The sequence below is a fragment of the Equus caballus genome, chromosome 1, assembly GCF_041296265.1.
Source record: "Equus caballus isolate H_3958 breed thoroughbred chromosome 1, TB-T2T, whole genome shotgun sequence".
In the NCBI taxonomy this organism is placed as follows: domain Eukaryota; kingdom Metazoa; phylum Chordata; class Mammalia; order Perissodactyla; family Equidae; genus Equus; species Equus caballus.
The window spans coordinates 193,425,075-193,448,713 of NC_091684.1; the positions used below are offsets into that span (position 1 = coordinate 193,425,075).

The 23,639-nt window shown below is 40.6% G+C and overlaps 1 long non-coding RNA gene across 3 annotated transcripts in view; it reads right to left on the reverse strand.

Moving 5' to 3' along the window:
- LOC102149849 (uncharacterized) overlaps positions 1-23,639 on the reverse strand; it is a 254,015-nt gene that overhangs the window by 77,886 nt on the left and 152,490 nt on the right. For 2 of the 3 annotated variants that reach the window (XR_011441128.1, XR_289044.4), the window contains exons 2-3: positions 21,002-21,131; positions 15,509-15,627 (exon numbers count right to left, since the gene is read on the reverse strand). This is a non-coding gene — a long non-coding RNA (uncharacterized lncRNA). Of the gene's footprint in view, positions 1-10,754; positions 11,042-15,508; positions 15,628-18,886; positions 19,114-21,001; positions 21,132-23,639 lie in introns of all 3 variants that reach the window. The other variant, XR_011441131.1, reaches the window with a different exon arrangement.

The window sequence follows — 23,639 nt, forward strand, 5'->3', positions numbered from 1 at the left end:
GAATATAATTCAGGAAAATATGTAAAGACTTAGTGTTGATAATATCCTAATTGCTTTAAGAAGTTATATAATTGGATAATTGGTGGTCTAGGAGTTAAGATCGAGTGCTCTCGCTGCCAGTGGGCTCCTGTCCCTGTCAGGGCACCACACCGCCTGTCTGTCGGTTGTCATACTGTGACAGCTGCATGTTGCTATGATGCTGAAAGCTATGCCACCATGATTTCAAATACCAGCAGGGTCCTCCATGGTGGACAAGTTTCAGCAGAGCTTCCAGACTAAGACAGACTAGGAAGAAGGACCTGGCCACCCACTTACGAAAACGTTGGCCATGAAAACCCTCTGAATGGCAGCAGAGCATTGTCTGATAGAGCACCAGAAGGTGAGAGGATGGCACACAAAGACAGGGCAGGATTCCCTCTGCTGTCCACAGGATCACTAGGAGTCAGAATCCATTTGACAGTGCTAACAAATAGTTGGATAATAATGATAATAATAGGTTACATTTACTCTTAGTAACATCAGATATTCTGCTGACTACTTTGCTATATGGATTAGTTTACTTAATCCTCATAATATGACTATGAGTTAGAGACTATTATAATTCCTACATTATATGTGCAGTAACTAAGGCTTATAGAGATTAACTATCTTGCCCAAAGTTACAAAGATTATAACTGAAAGAACTGAGGTTTGAATCCAGGACCCTCTAACTCCAAGGTACTTTCTCTCAACCACTGCACTATTCTTCCCGGTGCTGTCCATATTAAATATTTCCTGATTGTTAGGTTCAGTCTTCCTCACTGAAGAAAAGAAGCTAAGTCTACTATCACCACTTCTATTCAACATTATACTGGAACTTCAAGGTGGGGCAATTAGGTAAGTAAAAGAAATAAAAAGAATCCAAATTGGAAAGGAAGAAATAAAACTCTCTTTATTTAAAGACAGCATGATTTTATATAGAGAAAAGCCTAATGAATCCATTTTTAAAAACCTGCTAGAATTAATAAATGAGTTCAGTAAGGTCACAGGATACAAGAGAAATGTACGAAAATCAATTGTATTTCTACACATTGTCAATGAACAGTCTGAAAATGAAATTAAGAAAACAAGTCCATTCTTAATAGCATCAAAAAGAAGAAAATGCTTAGTAAACTTAAGCAAAGATGTACAAAACTTATATGCTGAAAACTATAAAACATCATTGAAAGAAATTAAAGAAAGTCTAAACAAATTGAAAGACAGTCCATGTTCATGGCTCAGAAGCAGCATATTGTTAAAATTGAAATACTCTCCAAATTGATTGACCGATTCTACACAACCCTATCAAAATCCATGCTGGCTTATATGCAGATATTGGCAAGCTGATCCAAAAATTCATGTGGAAATGCAAAGAACCCAATATAAACGATCTTTAAAAAGAATAAGAAAGTTGGAGGACTTACTTTTTCTGATTTCAAAATTTACTACAAAGCTAGAGCAGCCAAGAAAGCGTAGTACTGGCATAGGACAGACATATAGGTTGGTGTCTAGAACTGAGAGCTGAAAATAAATCCTTACTTGTATGGTCAATTGATTTTTTTTTCCCTGAGGAAGATTCACCCTGAGCTAACATCTGTTGCCAATCTTCCTCTTTTTGCTGAGGAAGATTCACTCTAAGCTAGCATCTGTTGTCAATCTTCCTCCTTTTTGTATGCGAGCCACCACCACAGCATGGCCACTGACAGACAAGTGGTGTAGGCGCACATCCAGGCACCAAACAGGAGCCACTAAAGCAGAGCATGCCAAACTTAACCACTAGGCCACCAGGGTTGGCCCTACAGTCAACTGACTTTTAACAAAGATTCCAAGAAAATTCAATGGGAAAAAGACAGTCTTTACAACACATGGTGCTGGAACAGTTGGACATGCACATGCAAAAATAAATAAATAAATAATTTGGATCCATAACTCACACCATACACAAAAACTTAACCCAAAATGGATGGTGACTTAATATGAGAGCTAAAAATTATAAAACTCTTAGAAGAAAATGTGGGAACAAAACTTTGTAACCTTGGATTAGACAATGGTTTCTCAGCTATGAAAAGTGACAAAAGAAAAATAGACAAATTGAACTTCGTCAAAATTAAAAACTTTTTTACATCAAAAGATACCATCAAGAAAGTGAAAAGACAACCCACAGAATGGGATAAAATATTTGCAAATCATATATCCAATAAAAGTCTTATTCCTGAATAGATGAAGAACTCTTACAGCTCAATAGGAAAAAGACAAATAACCCTAAAATGGGAAAAGGATTTGAATAATATTTCTCCAAAGAAGATATACCAATAGTCAATAAATATTTGAAACGATACACAATGTCATTAGTTGTTAGGGAAATGTGAATCAAACCCAAAATGAGCTACCACTTCACACACACTAGAATGGCTATAGTCAAAAATACAGACTATAATAAGTGTTGATGAGGATGTGGAGAAACTGGAACGCTCCTACATTGCTGGTGGGAATGTGAAATGGTGCATCTACTTTGGAAAACAGTTTAAAGTTTCCTCAAAGTGTTAAACACAGAATTATCATATGATGCTACAATTCCACTCATTGGTATTTAACCAGAAGAAATGAAAACACACGTTCACACAAAGACTTGTACACAGATGTTCACAGCAGCATTATTCACAATAGCCAAAAAGTGGAAACAATCCAAATGTCCATCAACTGATGAATGGATACAAAAAATGTGGTACAGTCATACAATAGAATATCATTCAGTCACAAAAAAGACTGAAGTACTGATTCATTCTACAACATGAATGAATATTAAAAACATAATTTTCAGTGAAAGAAGCCAAACATAAAAGGTCACATATTGTATGATTCTATTTATACTAAATGTTCAGAAGGGACAAACCTATAGAGGCAGAAAGTAGGTTAGTGAGTGCCAGTGACTATTGGAGAGGAGGATGGAGAGTGACTGCTAACAGGTACAGACAGAGTTTGTTTCTTTTTTAAAAATTGTGGTAAAATACACATAAAAAATTTATCATCTTAAACATTTTTAAGTGTACAGTTCAATGGTATAAATGCTTTCACATCACTACCATCCATCTCCAGAACTCTTTTCATCTTGCAAAACTGAAACTCGGTACCCATTAAACACTAACTCCCCTTTGTCCCCTCCCCCCAGCCCCTGACAACCACTATTGCACTTTCTGTCTCTATGAATTTAACTACTCTAGGTAGCTCATATAAGTGGAATCATACAGCATTTGTCTTTTTGTGACTGCCTTATTTCACTTAGCATAATGCCCTCAAAGTTCACCCATGTCGTAGCATGAGTCAAAATTTCTTTCCTTTTTAAGGCTGAATAATATTCCATTGTATGTGTATACCACAGTTTATTTATCCATTCATCCATTGGTGGACACTTGGGTTCCTTCCCCCTTTTGGCTATTGTGAACAATGCTGCTATGAACGTAAATACACAAATATCCTTTCAACATCCTGATTTCAATTCCTTTGGGTATATACCCAGACGTGGAATTGCTGGATCATATCAGATGTGTCTTCTTTTTTAAGCAGACGAAAATGTTCTGGAATTAGATAGCAGTAATGGCTGCACAACTCTGTGAATATATTAAAACCACTGAACTATACACTGTTTTTTTTAAAAGTGAGACTATGTTTCTCTTTTGAAAGAAAGAAATACAAATGCTTATGCATTTGCTGTTTAATTACAATTCAAGTGAAGCAGCTTATCCACTAAACTCAACAAGCAAAAGATGCTTTAGTTTTATAAATAGTAGACTAAAGAGAGAGGAGGAAAATGGAGAAGGAAGAATAAAGAGAGAAAGAACAAGAAAAAAAATTAATAAGAGAAAGAAAAATAAAAATGAATGTGGGCCCACACGTAAATTTGGGTCAAAGTGAAAACTTCCAGAATCCCCTCAATTCTGCCCAATTCTTATCTCCCCTCTGCACCACCCCAACCATAACCACCTCAGTCCTCTTCCTTATCTCAGATTTCCTTCTCACATGAGCATGTGAATCTGAGGTAAAGTGCACATGTTATGATCTTCAATTCATTTAACTTGTAGGAATCAAAGTAAATTATCATCTACTAAACAGAACAGTTCACTGGAAGGAAACCTGACACAGGAGCCAGAAAACTTAGGTTCAATTTAATTCATCTGTTTTCCAATTTCATTTGCTGTCAAGTTGAAGTTCTGAGAATAGTGCCTATGGTTGAAAACTCTGAATTTCTCATCACATTAGTAGCAATTGATTTAAAGAGCTAATAAAAGGCATTGAGAATTCAAAATAACATCTATGGTTCACGTCAAGATGTGCCAACTACAAAATGCTATGAAATCAATACGACCTTGGAGGTGAGAGTGTAGTTGGCTAAAAAAACCAGAAGAGATTTCCATGACAGCTGTGCATAGGTGATAAAGATGCAGAGGTCACAAATTTAGTGACCTGCTGGACACAAAATAAAAGATATGAACCACTTCTCCTTAATACACAATGGATTTTCATTCATTTCCTGTGAAATATAGTGGACACTTCATCTGTACTATTTTCATTGAACTAACATGGGACTCTTCAAGTTTCATTATTTACATTCTAAGCATATTCTTAATGACTGGAAGGTAATGTGAGCAATGTGTCCACTAAAAATATTTTTAACAATGCCCTAAATGTGTCCTAATGATTTAAGATCGTCATGCTATTGTTACTGATTCTATAGGATGTATGTCAATTTTCACACATACCAAAAAAGGTGGGGGTAGGAGGGAAATAAAATAATGAAAGAAGATAAAAATGAATAACTGATTAGATACTCCAAATTTTACTTTCTCTCATACATTTTCATTCTTATCCTCATGACTCACTACTCATATTTCTGGAGCACCGACCCGGTGAGAGGCTGGCTGGCCTTTGGGATTCAAAGAAAAGAATTATTAGAACCTCTGACAACACTGAGTTCCCATTTCAGCATGGCAAACACTGGCCAGAGCTGGGTTGTGGTCACCTTCTAGATGGATCCCGAACTCTCTACTTTGACAGATTTCTACTTGCCTCATTTTCTTTATTTATGCTCCTTGCTTGACCACTGTAGAGTTTGTCCACAGGGTTGAGCCTTAAGAAACTCCAACATGAGATGTCTCAAAAGAGAAAGAAAATTTTCCAAGGAAGTTTAAAAGAAGGGCCACAGAGCTAAGAGGACAACTTGGAAGTGATGTGAAGACAATGTTTTCAGAAGAGGAGAGTGACCAATCATTTCAAATGTGGCCAAGAAAGCAAACAAACAAGAACTAAGCATAGCTGTGCTCCCTTTGAAGGCCCTACAGAAGAATCCTTCCTTGTCTCTTCCTGGCTCCTTGTGGTTGCCGGCAATCCTTGGCACTTCTTGGCTTGCAGGTGCACCACTCCAATCTCTGTCTTTGTCTTCACATTATGTTCTCCTCTCTGATGTCTCTCTGTGTCCAAATTCCCCTCTGCTAAGGACAAGAGTCATTGGGTTAAGGTTTACCTAATCCAGTATGACCTCATCTTAACTTAATTGCATCTGCAAAAACTCTCTTTCAAACAAGGTCACATTCACAAGGTCCAAGTGGACATGAATTTTCACTAGGAGGACATTATTCAACCCAGTACATTTCACAAACTCCTAAGTCCACTCCTATCTATCTGCTGGGCCCCGCTCTCCAAAAATAATAGGTAAACTCACCAGGGACTTCCAAGCCACTAAACCCAATGGGTTTATCTCAATTCTGTCTCATTTGCTCTCTCAGCAACACTTGAAACAGTTGGTCACTCTCCTCTTCTAAAAACACTGTCTTCATATCACTTCCAAGCTGCCCTCTTACTTCTGCGGCTCCTTCTTCTCAACTTCCTTGGTGAATTCTTCTTTCTCTTTTGGGCTATTAAATGTTGGAGTTTCTTAAGGCTCAGTCCTGTAGCAAACTCTACAGTGTTCAAGCAGGGATCATCAATGAAGAAAATGAGTCAAGTGGAAATGTGTCAAAGAACAGAGCTCGTGATCCCTCTAGAGGATTACTGCAACCCAGCTTAAGCCAGTTTTTGCCATGCTGGAATGGGAGCCCAACATTGTCAGAGGTTCAAATATCCAGAGAAGTTGGAAATCCAAATATTTATATGAAATATTCTGGGTTTTTACATGTTAGCTCAATTTTTATTTTTAATGTCCTGTTAGACTGACAAACTAAGTTTGGGGTTTAGGTTTGGCCTATGGACTATCATCTACAGTGACTGCCCCAAACTCTTTCCATGTGTATAATTTCAACTGCCAAATCAACACCACCAATGTTTGCCAATTTTATATCTCTACCCCAGATTTCTCCTCTAATCCATCCATCCAATCCCCTACTCAACATTTCCATTTGGAAACTTCAACACACTTTGAACTCAACATGTCTACAGGTCTCATGATTTCACTCCTCAGACCTAAGCATCTTGATCTTACCCTATTGGTGTTATCTCCTAAGCATCTCTCAAATCTGCCCTCTGCCAGCTACTCTCCTAATCCCAGCTGCCATTACCTCTCACCACCACAACACAATAGCCTATTAGCTGATCTATCCACATTCACTCAGTTTGAATTCAGTTCAATCATTTCTCAACACTGCATACAGGGTGATCCTTCCAAAACACAAAAGTGATCATGTGTCCATGCTTCCCCTCTTCCTCCAGCCACTTCAATAGCCTTCCATATTTCCAAAATCCATAACATAGCCTCCGAGGCCCATATGTGTTCAAGTTCCTGCACCTCTCTCCACCCAGATCCCCTTACAGTTCCCCCTCTCAATATATACATATTCCAGTCACACTCACACTGACCTTCTTTCAGCTTTTTAAATGTACCATATTTGCTTCCATCATGAGACATTTGAACATACTGCAAAGGTCTTCCTTTCTTCTACAACTCCTCTCCCTACTCTTTTCCCTAACAAATCCTACCTAGGATTTTCTTTTTTTTTTTTTTTTTTTGGATCTTAGCTCAAGCACTGCTTACTAAGTAAGCCTTTAAGACCCAATCTGGGTCTTTGCTGTTGCTCTCCTAAAAATGTGTGTCTTCACTTAAGATCCCTATCTTAGTTTGTAATTAAATATTCTCCAGAGTGATTATGTGATTAATGTCCATCTCCTCTACTAAATAAAAGTTTCATTTCTTCAACATTATTAACTCCTTGACAACAGGGGCTATGTGTATTTTTTATCACCCTTGATTTTTATTGTCTGGCATAATACATGGCACATTGTAGGCACTCAATAAATATTTGTTGAGTAAAGGAAATCCTAAATCCTTTCTAAATGAAATGGGCTTGCCCATAGCCACTGAGAAACAGACAGCCCACCATGTTTTATACCATAATGCCAGCACACTACCTAGCATGGCTGACTAGAGCAAAAGGAGTACATATTTATTAGTCACCTTTTGCTGTATAGTAAACTACTCTAAAATGTAGTAGCTAAAAACAATAGCCATTTATTTCACTCATGGTTATATAGGACAGCAATTTGTGCTAGAATATCCTGGCTGAGCTGGCTGATCTTGGCCAGAGTTGGTTGATCTTGGTTGGGCTCGCTCACGCATTTGCAGTCAGCTCCAAGTGACTTTGGGGCTGGCTAATCTAAGATGGCTCAGCTGGGACTGCTTATCTCTGTTCACTTGGTCCCTCAACCTCCAGCAGCTTAGTCAGGGCATATTCATATGGCAGGGTTCCAAGAGCAACAGAGGAAGTACTCAAGGCCTCCAAAGGACCAACTATACAACAGTACAACATCACTTCTGCTTCGTTCCACTGGCCAAAACAAGTCATAAAGCTAGCCCAGATTCAAAGATAGAGAAGACTCACTCTCCTGATGGGAGAAGCCACAAAATCAGATTGCAAGTGTGTGGTCACAGGGAGGTGTGGGGAATTTTGACTCTATTTTGCAATCTACCATACCATCTGTTGGATAGCCAACGACTTACAGCATCATGTGCAATACAAAGGAGAACGAGGACAATCACAGGTCACTGAACGGATGAAAGACACAAAATAAGGTTAATTTTCATATTCAGCTTTCACTCTGTAAAGGGTCAGTGTTCATACATAGGTGTATGAGATCCCTTTTAAGTCCATCTTGCTATTCTCCAGTGTTTTCCATTTGAGAACTACTAACACAAAGAAACAGGGGCTGCATTACAAGATGTAAACATTGCAATCTGCATGAAGAAAATCATATTACAAGCTAAATATTACCCATTTGGATTTGCAGCCAAGTTACAGTCCACTAAACCCTAAGTACTTTTTTTTTTCCAGACAAAGCTATATTGCATTTCAACTCTCTTGTTAGAAACTGATGCTAGGAATTGACAAGATAATAGGATGGAGAAAGTTTTCAGATCTCATTTACAGCAGATGGGAGAAGGGTCAGTTTCCTGGGTAATGAAGCATTGTCTGGTTGCCCCTAAATCGCTCCAAACTCTGCCCAGGCCCCAGAGGCTTAGAAAGCATCTGCATTATCGCTATCCTTCTGAGCACTATTCTAACACCTCAAAACAGAAAAGTTAGAATGAGTGATCTGAGAATTAGGCACAAATGCCAAACTTCAAATATTGGTTTAAAAAGATAATCTACAATCCTTCTTGTAAGAGAGAGAAATACTTGCAATTCATAGAAATAGCTTTTAATTCGTATCTAACACTAGATCTTTTTGTCCAATTTGTTCTTTCTCAAATTAATTGTCTTGAAAGCTCCCATCAACAACTTGTTGCTAACAAAACACGAAGGAAAATAAAATGGCACTGTTTCTGCCCCTCATTCCAATTCGACTCTCATGTCTCTGTTCTTCAGTCTGTAGATACTTCCCCTCCACCCTTTTCTCACAGAAGAGTGCCAAATCCTGGGACTTATGTCTTTGGCTTCCCTGGGAAAGCAGGTAACATGATGTTGAGGACTAGAAAGGAGAAGGCAGTCCCTAATATTTATCTTTTAATTTCAGCATCAAATATCTGTCCTTAGCCCTCATGCATGGTTCGTTTAAGCCCCCACAGAGTCTCCTGCCATTTTGAAGGACAGAGGGCTTTTCTAGAGCCCCCAGGATTTCTGGAATGACAATTCATCTACTGTGATGGGCACCTGGATAAGTGACTCCCTTGTCAGCTGACAGCATCCACAAACATAAGGAGAAACAATATCTACCTGCAAACAGCGTTAGCTTCCAGATAGAATGTGACAGTAAAACCGTATGAACTAGTCCAGAAATTTCCACCCTGCAAAAACCCACAGGTCCTAAACCCTTTTACTCAGCCCTGCCAAGCATTTATATCTTATAGCAGTGAAAATCGGGAGCCTGAATAAATAGTGTATGAACTACCATTGTGGGCCATATTTTACGTGTTATTAAACTTCTGACTTGCATCAGCTTGATTTATTTGAGCCCTGGTCTGTGAGCCTATGCTAATTTATAGTGATTAATTCATCATTCATGTCCTCATTGATTCTGAAATGCTGCCCCCACCTCCCCGATGGTTTGCTCCTCACCAGCTCACATGGACGTCTCTATTTGCACGAACATCCTTTTGGGATTTCTTCACAATTTGTGTGCATGACCAGAGGAAAGAAAAATGATTTCAAGAGAGACCAAAGTAACATCTGCCCAACCACTATGGGCTGGGGGAAAAAAATTCACATCGATGTACGCATCCTTGTGGGGACTCGCATACTCAGCCCTCGGGCATCGTGCAAGAGAGATTCACTTTCTCTTTCATAACAGGAACATGTCAGTGAACCTGACTCCAGTTTCGCTCTTCAGTTCCATCCCTAGTTTACACTTATAACGGAAATAGTGGCATCGCTATTAGTGCTTCCCCACTGGTACTGTCAGAAACTTTGGAACATTTCCATGTTTGCTGTTTCTCATTTTTTAATATCCCCTGTTGATTACCACACGTTTATCAGCAGAAAAATTCTTAAAATACGAAACCTTGTTGCCCATGTTCTGGCGTAGCAAGAAAGTAAGGAGTTAGGGACGGACACCCATCTCCTTGCTCCCGTGTGCACACTGCTGGGTTAGGTGGTGACATCTCCTGAGGAGAGAGAGACAAAAGAGGCGCCCCGGGAGTCTGCTTGGGCCAGGAGGAGCCAAGGTGGGCCAGAGCCGGTTCCGGTGCTAAAACAGGAAGGTCTGTGTGATGCTCTCAGGAGCCAGGTTCACTCAGTATTCACACCCTCTCCTCACGATTATCTCAGACCCAGAAGCTCAGACCGGCAGGGTCTCCTGAGAAGAGAGCTGTGACGAACATTCCTAAGATGGAGAGAAGCAACTTAACGGCCCCCGGCACTCTGGCTGGAGGAGTGTTGTTTTTCGGTCTTCTTTGTTTATATGATTTGGTTGGTTTGAATTTGGTTTGATTTGGTTTGGGAGGCAATTTTAATCCTGTTCTTTCACTTCTAATAATGTGCAAACCACTCCACAGAGTCTCTCTCCGCTTTCCTGCTGTCTTCCCTTTGTTTTCCTCTTCTTTTACTTACCTGTCTTCCCTGACAGTTCTCAAAATCCATTATGGTTATAAATATACCTTACATTTATATGGCGTCCAGTATATAAGTACTCACGCACGTCATATTCATTTAAACCTTATAATAACCCTGTGCAATGTATATTATTGTTACCGTTTTACAAATAAAGAAAATGGAGTTAAAATCAAAAGCTTCCTTTTCAGATCTAGTCACACTTACCATTGCTGGGCACTTGCAGAGAGCAAGGTTTGTACTAGCCCCTGTCTCTGCTCTTAATCCTCAGCGCAGCCCAGTGAGGAGAATTAGTAATTCTCTTCGTGTTCCAGATGAGAAAGCACCTGCTCAGGATCCTGGGACTTGCCTCCATCACACAGCTGGTAACTGGCACAGCCAAGGTTGTCCAGAGGTTCCATAACCACTGACAACCACAGCTAGCACTGGAACCCAGGTTTTCTAATTCTGAATCGGGCAAATCTATTCCAGTTCTTCTGTTTCCACTTAACGCCCTGAATCATGGCAAAACACATCTGGTTATTTCTTTTGTTAAAACATCCCAAATAAAAAGTGTTGGAAGGCATCATAATAAAAGGAAGTATTTTCCTTAGAGGTTGTGCTTCCCACACCAGAAGGCAGAGCAGAAGGAGTTAAAGACCCACCGAAGCTGACTCATCCTATAATTTATCTCACACTGGAAAAATGAAAGACTTCTTCCGTTTCCTGGCGGCTTTGCTGTCTTAAAGGTGAAATGCCCTCAGGGTCCATAAATAGGTTTTGTTCTTTTGGAGTGCTCACTGTTCCAAAGTATTTTTATCTTTAAAATATTAAGTAAACACTGCAAAGTACTTAAGTGGGCTCTGGGGTATCTCTGGTTTGATTCTGGCCCTTCGGCAAAGCTACTGAAGTATAGATCTGGAGAACTAATCAAAAGAAAACTAAATTCACAGCTTTCTTTAAATATTTTATAGCGTAGCGTTTCACTGTTTCACCTGCTTGCTGGCTTTGCTGGTTTATGAGCAGCTGTCGTAAGCGCTCGAGTGTGCAGCCCAAGTAGGCACTGCGCCCACAAGAGCATGCCCCAGCACCCAGGACTGGCCGAAGAGGGAAGAGCCTGGCCCCTGCCTGCGGCAGCCTCCTTTTCTCTTTAACTTCCCCTCAGTAGGAAAGCACACCATGAGCTGCTTGAGATGAACAATAATCTGCCAGGTTTTCGTGATCTTTCTGGCAGTGGTGTCCGCAAGGAGCACTTAACATTGCACAGAGAAAATGGTTCCCAGTCATCCACTTCCTCCCCAGAAGCAGTCAACCATTTCACAAATGGGGACTTGGAGAGTGGCACGGATGTCTCAGCTTAGACTCATCCGTGCTGCCGGCAAGAACAAACACCAATGCTGAACACGTAGTTCACAACATACATGTCAGGAGCATCATCATCTATACACGGAGGCTTTTTAACAGCAATTCTAAATGAAACTCCAACACAGCCCCCACCCATTGGAACTCCCGAAGTTCCAAGATCAAAATCAGTCAGGGGATTTATTTTTAAGGCATGTCCTTCACTAAATAAAGAAACAACTGAAAAGCTTTTTCCAGACTAGAAGGCAGACTGGCAGGCGCACACACTCCACACACACACAGACATACACACAACTGTTGCGATTTTTTTTCCAGATCCCAGCAATACCCACCATCAATTTAAGCCTCTAAAATAGGTTTTTATGGCAGATCAGAGAATCTGAAATCCATTTCTCTTTCTGCTTCTCCAAAGATCTGATCTACTCTAGCATAGATAAGGAAAACGCAGAGACCTCAGAGCTACAGCATTTCTCCCCTTCTCCAAAGTCCATATGTGCTCTAAAGCCTTCCCACTTAGCTTGGAAACAGAGGAGGCTTGGATCCATCTGGCCTGCAGAGTTGGGTTACAGCCCCAGAATCTCTTTACATCCACTGATTTACATGAGGGATGAGGAGCCTCAAAGGAAAAGAACTCAAATATGGTCCAAGATTAGAGTTCAGATATAGATGGCATGTCTGGCAAACAAAAGTGAAGAGGAGGATAAGGTAAATTGCCTTGGAGCACTGTAGAGTCCCTAGGAAAGAAGTCATTCCAAGTGAAGAAGGTATTCAGCCTGATGAACCAGACTCAGCAACGGAGCCTAAACTTTAGAGGAAAGCGGCAATTATGGCTATCTCAAAATAGCTATTTGAACCTGCCCCCACCCAAAAGAAAAGCAAAAGAAAGCAGCCTGGAATTGCAGCAGAGCATCATAGCCATTTAGGACAGAGTGGGTGGTGTGGGACCCAGTGGAGCCATGACAGCTGCGACTGATCCATGAGCATTTGTGAAACACTACGTAGAGACCCACTGAGAAGACTAGAGTCCAAAGAAACTCAAAGGAGTAGGGTTGTCATCCTGCCTCGAGGTCACTGTCGGGGGTTAGCCAGCCAGCAAAAATCTGGAAGTGCATATTAATAGGACCATATTTGTACCTTCTGCATGTTGCAGGTAACTGAAGCACAATTATTCAACCAAATACTTATTTCTAAAAGATTATAGCTACCCACTCTAGAAGTACAACAGCTACTTAAATTCCCAGCATGAATTTTATATGGGACCCTCCCTATATTTTCAGCTGTTCTGAGTTCTTGTTGAATCCCCAGCCATCCTTTCAGATAGGCAGTGTCTAAAGTATCAGTACAGACAATAGTATCTGAAGCTCAAGTTAGTATCTGCCTAGACACCTAGTAACACAAGTATCTCCACTTAGACGAATGTGGAGATTTCTGGTATACAAGGTGATTCACTCTTTTGGACTCTGTATTTGCAAATCTTGTCCTTTCATCTTCAATGCTACCCTAAGTTTTCAAAAAGCAATGCAAATTATAAAGAGCATATGGTGTTTCTTTGAATGGAAAGTATATTCGAGCTTACTTCATTTCTTGACCAAGTCTTTTGAGATGTGACATCAGAGAATGAACGTGGCCTGCAGCCCAAATATTTTGTTGCTATGCCTTCTGACTGGATGATATTAAAAGTAATTGGGAAAGGTCTCAAACTTCAGTGAACAAGTAGTCATCACTCCATTTTTCTGCCCACCTGTGCAACAAAACCCCCTGAAAGAATTGCCTCCACTTCTTTTCCTCTCATTCTTTCCTGAATCCACTCCAATCTATTCTGTCTCACAAACTCTGTGTTGACAAATCCAATGTTAATTCTTAGGCCTTATTTTACTCAATCTATGAGCAGTAATTGATACCTCCATTCACTCTTTTTCTCGACTCCCGCATTTATTTCTCTGGTCTGGGCCTCTCTGCTGAGATTCAGAATCGTATATTCAACTATCTCCCTTCTCCACCTGATAGCTAAGGCAATTCAAACAACAGGTACAAACTTCGTTCCTTCTTTCTCCGCCTTGCTCCTCCTCCCTCAGTTTTCTCCAAACTCAATAAATGTCAACGCTATTCCTTCATGGGCCAAACACGTTGGAATCATCTTTCACTCCCCTCTTTTTCTCACACCCCATTGTCGAACCCATCAGCAAATTCTCCAAGATTGATCTTCAAAATACATCCAGAATCAGACCAGCTCTCACCACCTCCATCACTACTGCCCTGGTCTAGGCTGCCACCGTCTCTCTCCTGGACAACTGCAATGGCCTCCTAACTGAGCTTCCTGGTTCCACTCCCTTGTTTCCTCACAGTCTCTCTCCACCAGCAGTCACAATGTTTCCATTAAAATCGAATCAGATCGAGTCGCTTCTCCACTGAAAATCCTTGCATAGCTTGCCATCTATCATAGTGACCCCCAGGTTCTTATTGCCATGCTCACAAGGCCTGACCTAACATGGAGCTCACCATCTCTTCGATGTCACCTCTGCCTCCTCTCTTCCTCTTCTTCCACTGCAGCCAGGCTGACCTACATGCTGTTCCTCCAACACCTCAAACATGTTCCCTTCTCAGAGTCTTTGCACTTCCTGTCCCCATGACCTGGAGTTCTCTTCTCTCACTTCATGGCTCACTCTTTCCCTTCCTTCTGGTCCGCTCTCAAATCTCCCCTCATCAGAGACGCCTTCCCTGACTCTGACTATTCTATATGAAAAGAAGGCCTCCACTTCCACTTGTCACTCTCCTTCCCCTTGCCAAGTTCTGCTTCTCCTTTAGGGCACAAATAATAACCTGACACAATGATTTGCTCCCCATTAGCATACAAGCTCCATTAAGTAAGGATATAATCTGCTCTGATAACTGATGTATCCCCATCACTATTGCACTCACATAGCATATTTCATCTCCCCCAAGACTTATATTTTTATGCATTTTAACATCTCTAAATTGGGGATGTATCTTATGCAACATTTTTTTTCTTTCTTAGTAGTCCATACAAGAGTGGTCTGTATTATAATTGGCATCTTAGATTCAATGAAATATGGTATTGGCATTCAAAACACATTTCGAATGAACAAATGAATCCCATTTATTGTATTTTCAGAAGTGTGGGACTCAGTCTCTTGGGCAAAAGGCTACTGAATTTTAATTTAATATACAACTTAACTGCTGATTTTGAATCTTTATCTGATTTATACTGAAATAGGAGTTACAGGGGAAAAAAATAGATTAAAAGTATCAAGGAAAGAGAATTGTCAAATTGAAACAGCCTAGAGTAAGGAAGATAAAATACAGGCAAGAGAATCACCAGAACTTATTAAAAAATCTAAAGTAATTAATCAAACAGACCTACATAACTCAGTAGCCCCTGAGGGAAATACTGTATTAACATATAAAACAAAAATAATGGTAACCTAGGACCCAGTCATCACAAAAGGAATAAAATATTTAGTATGCTCAGTTCAAGAAGTAGAAAAATAGCACATTTACGTTGTTTTCTTCAAAAAGTGGTTAAAATAAAAATAATTAATCTGGCTTTTAAAAGTGGTAAATTTAATAATCTGGAACATTCATTTCAGTGGCACACTTACGGCTTTCTTAATGATGTCATCATCATCAGAGTCACTCTCAAAGAGCTTCTGCTGGTATTCACTGTGCATTGGAATTAAATTTCATCAAGACTCAACATGATCCCATACTGGAGGAAAATCTGGGAAAGCACAGAGTTATAAAAGCTTTTTACAAGAATTCCAATCTTCCTTCTTATTTTGATATATGTTCTGAGTTGAAATGTGTTGGATACTACCGATCATTTTCTTGTGCTTACATATAACATGCTTCTGCAAGCAAATAAAACTTACTTTACCCACCTTGTATGCTTCCTGCAAGATGACAGAGGGAATAAATTGCATACTTTTCTAATTGTAATTCTCTCTTTCTGCTGTGTTGTTTATATATCCTGTTAAGTTCTATACAACCTCATAAATTTAGAAAAATTTTTATCAGCGTAAGAAAATAAAGTGAATAGGTAAATCACATGTAGTTGGGAGAGGGAGATGGGTTACAATTTGGGGCAAAGCTAAGAATATCTTAGTGATTTCAGCTCCCTATAAATGTAGTCTATTAATGCAGGCTTCTGTTGTTCACATGAAGTCAATATTATTAATAAAGCTAATTTCCCATATTTCAGTTATGAAAATGTTCATTCTTTGCTAACTGCTCTCAAAATATGTAATAAAAGAATTCATTCATCAAAATGCTGAGTGGTTATCTCTGTTATTTATCTTTGCTAGTTCATATTTTGTACAATAAAACATATTACTTCTTCAATAATAAAAAAACATTGAAATGTTGATTTTGTGCACGTTTTTTAATCCCTTCAACTTCAGTTCCTCGGTTGAGACACAAGGACAGCAATTCCTAAAAGAGTGATTATGAGGACTAAATAGTGCCATAATGCCAGCAAAGAAATCTGAGTGATGGCTGTTACATGGAAAGAATTTGATCATTATTATTATTATTTTTAGATTTATTCTTGTTGTTATTATTAAAGAATTAGAAATTTGGGCTAAAACATCAATCTAGGAATAAAGACCAAGGATTTAAGAGAATCTCCCCTGGGGCTGTTTCCATGAGGACTCTGAGTGTGAATAGGGTGTGAAGGCTGACCCCTTACTTAGGTAACGAAGGACACGAGAGAAACCACAGCGGAGGGTTCACTGCATCCATTTTTCACCCCCTTCTTGTGCGTCTGCCTTTGCCCTGTAACTTTAGTGCTCTCCCACTCTGGGCAGGGTGCTCTGTCCCACCCCTGGTTTCTGGGCTCAACCAAATGACTTGCTTTACCCGTCAGGTTGTTAGAAAGTAGAAGCTTGAGAATCACTTACACATTTCCACTCTTTCTTTTACTCCTCTGCCTTTGCCACAAGAACACGCTCTGGCCAGCCTGCTGGGGATGAGGCATGGAACAGAATCCCAACTGGCCCAGCTAAGGCCTTCCAGACTAGGGAACAAGCCACCCAACACCCAAATATGTCAGAGATCCCAATTGTGATGGCTCGATACATGAATTACCCCAGCCAAGACCAAAAGAACCACCCAGTTCACCTGAAAACTCATGAGTTAAATAAACATATTGTTTTAGTCACTGAGTTTTGGGTGGTTGTCACACAGCCTTACTGTGGCAATAGATAACTGATGTGGAAATTGATACTGGGTTGAGTGGAAACAGTGAAAAGAATGATGCTCGAGGTCCTCGTTGGTGAAAAGATTATAGTGATACACAGTAAAATGTTAACAGTATCAAGAACCTAGGTGACTGCCTTCCAATGCCATAAGGAACAAAGAACTGTGTCCCACTCCAAGATCAGCCTTGGAAAATCCGGGGAGGAATTGTGTGTTGGCAGCTTGAAGGCAGAAAGAAAAGCAGGCAGAAGGCCTGAGTGTGCAGCAAGCTGGAAGAGGAGAATGGGGAAAGTTAGCCTGGCCCCCAAAAGAACTTTGAGTTTAACAGAGGAAAGCTCCAAGTTGTTCCCCAAAATTCACTCTGATAGATTTTCCATAGATCATTTTAATTTTTCGGTCAGGTAAATAGCATTATTTCCAAAATGCTGTCTCTCATATTAGTCGCCTATCCATTTTCATCATCAATATTTAGTTAAAGATTTCCTTCCTCCTCACCTTACTATTGCAAAATAACCTCTTTCCTGGCCTGACCTTGTCCACTCTCCCATCATGAGATCCAATATTGACACTGCTACCAGATGATTTTTAAAGTAAGTCCAATCATGTTTCTTTGACATCTAAAAATCTTTAATGACTAATTGCCTATTAAATTACTTGTATCTGGATCACTCTTTCATTTAACATTCTCCACTGAATAGCCACAACCTTCTCTTCCTGGATGGATGGATGGGCAGATAGACGGATAGATAGATAGGTAAATAGGTAGGTACGTAGATAGATAGATAGATAGATAGACAGACAGACAGACAGACTCAGACTAAACTATTAAGCACAAGGACAAGTTGATTCTACCTCAGGGATTAGAAATATGAGTTAGTCGGGGTAGCTTTGGGTACATATTTCTGACTTCCATATTTGCCGTTCTGAGGAGCACTGAGACTAATTCAGTCGTCTTAGCTTTGACTTCACATTGAAATCACCTAGAGAGTTTTAATAAATACTGATGCTTGTATTCTGGATTAATTGGTATGGATAATCAGGATTTTTTTAAAGCTCCCTTGGTGATTTTAACACAAGAATCACTGCTATGACTGAACTATGCTGGAGTGTTTTTTGTTTCTAGTCTCAGCAAAGGTGACATGCCTTAGCATAAATCCAGCACTTTATTGTATAATGCAATGAGAAGCACAGAATCTTAACTTATAGGTACACTTCCCTGTGTTGGTATCTGTAGAACAGAAATGGGGACTGTGCATTCTATCTTCTCACTACTCTTTTCTCCCAAACTAGAATTCTTTTGCAAGGATAGGAAGAGAAAGAATGAGAATTTTGCTGCCACTGGCTGCAAATTGATGGAGTCTATGTGGCATGCAATGAGAGGAGACTTAAAAGAAGCCAGCTGATTCAGTGGCAAGCGCCAACCTGCCCCAGCCATGCAAAAGTGGCTGACAGCACGTCCAAGAGCTGCCTGCTCTGCATGGACCACGTTTTGGCTGTTATTGCCACTATTGCTTCATGCCAATATGCAAATTTGGACATCAACATGGCAGCCTAATTCCACTTGCAGACATGACTTAAAACAGGATATCTTAGTGGTTTGAATGGGAATCCATGATTTGTGACTAGAAAAAGAGCAGTTTTCCACAGGGCAAGACTAACTGTCTAACTGTTCTTTCTCCAGACCATGTCAGCCCCCTCAGGGACAAATTCAAAGGACTGGAAGACTGTTAGAGTCTGTGGTTCTTGTTTTCTGCTGTCTTCTTACTTGTTTTAATTCAGCTCACCCATTCATCCTTCCCTCCAGGCCCCAGTTGGAATTGACACAAAAGCCTTTTGGAAGGGAACTGGATCACATGCCACGTCAGTAAGAAGGATGTGTGTGCTTGGTTAGTCCCCTTCCCTCCGGCCCCTTCATGTGATCCTGTGAAGCTCAGGCGCCTGCTGTCTTCGCCAACCCTTTCCTGAAGCTGCTCATTAGCATCTTTCTTGGGAGTTTACTTTATCTTCTGCCCTAAATGGAGAGCAGAAAAGACGGAGGTCTATGTCAACTCACCTAGTTGTCTATGTCATTGTTGTCTATGTCAACCAGTCATAAACAACCTTTGACCTACATGATTACAGCACCTTTGGCCCAGAAGATAGCCCTTCTCTTTGAGTTTTGCCAGATCTTCTGTGCCAAAACTAACACCAAGTTGCCCAGAAGGCTGGACCAGGAGTTGATTCAGGCGATGGCCTCCTGTATCACACTCTCAGTCTTCCTGTATTTGAAAAGTGACTCGTTCCTTCAACTCTCTCCCACCTCACAGAGACTTCTTTGTCCCCCTGAACCCTCCCATCACTATTTAGAGCAGCCTCTTTTTTTCTCCTTCATCATTAAATAGTCATAAATCTGGTGTCTGGGAGCCATAGCTTCAGGTCCAAGGTGCTCACAGCCACCTCGTAAGATTCCTGGAAGCTCTCGAGGAACTAGGACTGCTAGTGCCTGACCCGATGGTCAGAGTTCATGAAGCAGATCTGCAAATTCACCTGTGCCTGAACCTCACTGTACAAGCTTTGGCCTCAAAATTATACAAACAGCTAATTAGTCAATAATAGGTAAATATTACCTTACACATATTCACATTCAAAACAGTTTTGATACTATGATATATTTAGTCTTCTTGGTTCTAAATATTTTACTCAAGTCTTCTTTCACCTTAACTTTTCTGATGCTAAAACACTTACATGGGTTTGTTTTTTTTTTATTTTTTAGGGTGTAATTTATAATCCCCTCTAGAACATTCTAGTCACTGTGCTATATAGAGTAACACTAATCAAATAAAAAAGAACAAAAGACTTTCAACAAGACAGTTCTTTATTACTGTAATACAATTTTGAGTTCAGCCTACTTTAAAAAAAAAATCACTGCAGTTTGCAACTAGAAAGCACCCATGAAACATAAAACGTCAACTTAACTCCTAGCGCCCTTAGGCATACACAGCAGTCCCCCCTCCCCATCACAGGGGCTTGAGCCAATTCCTTCCTAACAGCCTTCTGAGTCATTCCTGATGAATGAGAGCATCCCCCTGAAGGAGTCCCTCAGTGTACTCACTAGACAGCTCCAGGGATGACCTGCATGGTTATACCTTTCAAAGAGCACGGTCAGCTCAAGTACCTTAGCGAAAATACTGGGGAACTAGCTTTACTAATTACTGCTGAGTTGTACCAGCATTAACTTCCATTTAGTATGTATAACTGTTTAAAAGTATCTCTGTTAATACCATCTCCTCCTATGGCACTTTTATTGAATCTTTGAAATATGTTATAGGCCCTGGATTCACTGTTGTGGATAATCCAGCTCACTTTGCCAGATACGAAAACAGTTCTGGGGCACCTTTTCTCAGAGAAGCAGTTCTGGAAAGGCCCATCATTTCCTCTCTACTGTCTTTATAAGAACATAACTCACCAACACCTGGAAAAGGCAATCTACATACTTCCTGCTCCGCCATTTCTAGGTAAAGGAAATAGAACCAGGATGGGACCTCTGACCCAAGCTGAACCATTAAGATTCTCTCTCTAAAATTTTGAAATTGGGACCCAGAGAGTGAGTCACTTGATTACAGCCAGGAAGCAAAGTGACCTCATGTGAAAGCAATGAGTCAGCAGAAAAACCAATCTGTAAGGAGAGAAAGCATACTGTCTTAGTTATCTATTGCTGAGTAACAAATTACCCCAAAACTCAGTGTCTTAAAACAACATTTAGTATCTCACAGTTTCTGAGGGTCAGGAATCTGGGAGCACTTTAGCTGGGTGGTTCTGGCTCAGGGTCTCTCATAACATTGTGGTCAAGCTGTCAGCTGAGACTGCGGGGATCTCAAGATCAGGCTGGAGCTAAAGGATCTGCTTCTAGGCTCACTCACGTGGTTGTCGGCAGGCTGCAGAACCTCCGGGGGTAAACCACTTGTGGGGCTCGGTTCCTCGCAACACCACATGGATCTCTCCATAGGCCTGCTCACTACATGGCAGCTTGCTTCCTCTGGTACCAGTGATCTGAGGGAAAGAAAGGCAGAGAGAGAAAGAACATAGCTAAGATGGCAGCCAAAGTCTTTTTGAAATCTAGTCTCAGAAGTGACAGCCTATTCCTTTGGCTACATTACAGGCATCGGAAGTGAGTCACTAGGTCCAGCCTGTATGCAATACCAAGAGGGAAGATCACTGGGGCCATCTTACAAGCTGCCTACCAGCTCTCTGTGGGTCCTGGTGATTCACACCTCTCTCACATGCCAAATTCCCTCCTCTTCCAAAGCATCAAGAGTTTCATCCCACTGTAGTATCAGTTCAAAGTCCAGAATCCTGCCATCTAACTAGATCCAGGTGTTTATGAGGCTTCTCAGTTGTATTTCCTTAAGCACAGCTCCTCAAATTCAATACGTCTTGATCAAATAGACTTGTGAAATTAAAGAGACATTTTATCTGTCTCCACAACACACACACACACAAACACACACACTACTCACATTCCTGTCAAAAAGGGAAGAAATGGATACATGAAGGAGTCACTGGTCCGTGGCAGTTCTGAAATCCCGCTGGACAAATGTTGGACGCTCCTTGATTAGATTTCGAGGCCTGGGAACAATTCTCCCTGACTCTCAACTCCACCTTCTCAGTTCTTTATTCTAACCTCTGAGTTCTCCTTCCTTTTGTTGCAAAAGGTAGCATGTGTTTACAGCTAAGCAGCTCTCACAGTCTCCTTCCTTCCAATATAATTCTGGGGTCCAAAAGCCTCTCCATTTTCCACACTGTCTCTATCCTCCTGAGTCCAAATTGGTGATGTTTCTGGATTTATAACTCTTTTAAGAATTTTGTAGGTCTCCTGTGAATCATCTTGGGGTTCACTCCATTAGATAAATGCCACACACACACATCCTGAAATAAGCTCTTTTCGCCCTTGAGCCTTGGCTAGGACAGCTGAGACACAATGCCCTTAAGCTTCTTAGAAGCACTATTGCCTTGTTGAGAGGATCTGATGAGACCCACCATTAATCTCTGTAAAGGCCCTTTGTGTGACCTTTGATTTTTCTGAGAGCTTAACAGAAGTTTTGACAGTCACATCCTTTGCTTCACCTTTAGATCACTGTATTCCCGGGAGTGCCCTCAATTTGATCTTTGATCAAAAGTAATTTCTTAATTTTGGCACCACTTGCATCTGGGAAAACAGAATTTTCAAAACTATCAAGTCTTGGCACCTTTCTATTTAACAACCTTCCATCAATTTAATTCATTTCTCTCCTATTTTACTACACGCAGCAGGAAGAAACCAGACAGCAGCTTCAACATTTTGCTCGGAAATCTCCTCTAGATCACCCAGTTCATAAAGTACATTTTCTACTTTTCACATTACTATGAGCAACAATATTGCTAACTTTTCTGCCACTACATAGCAAAGATCCCCCATTCCTTCAGTTTACTGCCAGTATTCACCCCCAGCCTTACAAAAGACCAAGAAGCTTCTATTAACAGCTTCCTCAGGGCGCTTTAGAGTTTCACTAACACTTTGCTCAAATCTCAGTTCCAAAACCACTGCTTCATTTAAGGTTTTCATCATGGCAGCACCCTACTTCTAGGCACCAAAATCTGTATTCATTATCCATTGCTGCATGACAAATTACATGAAAAATTAGCAGCTTCGAACAACAAACATTTATTATCTCACTGTTTCTAGGGGTCAGGAATGAGAAGCAGTTTGGCTAGGTAATTTTGGCTCCAAGTGTCTCATGTGGTTACAGTCAAGCTGTCAGCTGGGGCTGCAACCATCTCAAGATTCCGTGACTCACCTGGAGATGAGGCATCCACTTCCAAGTTCACATGTTTTTGGCAGGCTTTAGTCACTCATGGGCTTTCAGATTGAGGGCCTCACTTTCTCACAGGCTGTTGGACTGAGGACTTCGGTTCTAGATCACACCATCTGGGCCTCCCCATATGGCTACTCAAAAGATGGCACTTTGCTTCCCCCAGCACAGGTGTTCAGAGAGAGAGAGAAAGCGTGCACACACCCAAGATTGAAGTTGCCATCTTTGTTAACCTAACCTCAAAAGCGACATCCCATTACTTTCACCTTTAGAAGTGGGTCAATAAGTCCAGCCCACACTCAAGGGGAGAAGATTACATAAGAGCATGAATACCAGGAGGGAGTGGTCATTATAGACCGTTTTAGAAGTTAACTACTACACAGACCCCAAGACGAGACATTAAGACCATGTGGCAAGAGAGAAGGAAACATCATCTGATGGATTTCCAGTCTCATGAGAGGTGGCTGTTTCCAACAGTTGCATTCTGTGAGATTTCTCTGAACACTTAAAATAAATGCATTTTCTTTTAAGCTACCTGATTGAGTTTCTGCTCCTTACGATTAAATCATTCCTAAAACTAAAACCCATTTTCTTGCAGAATCTGTACTCCACCTTTGTGAGACGGAAAGCAAATATAATGCACTCCTCTACAATCTAAACAAGATTCAGAATCTATGATCTGAACTGCGGGTATTGTAGATCAGGCATG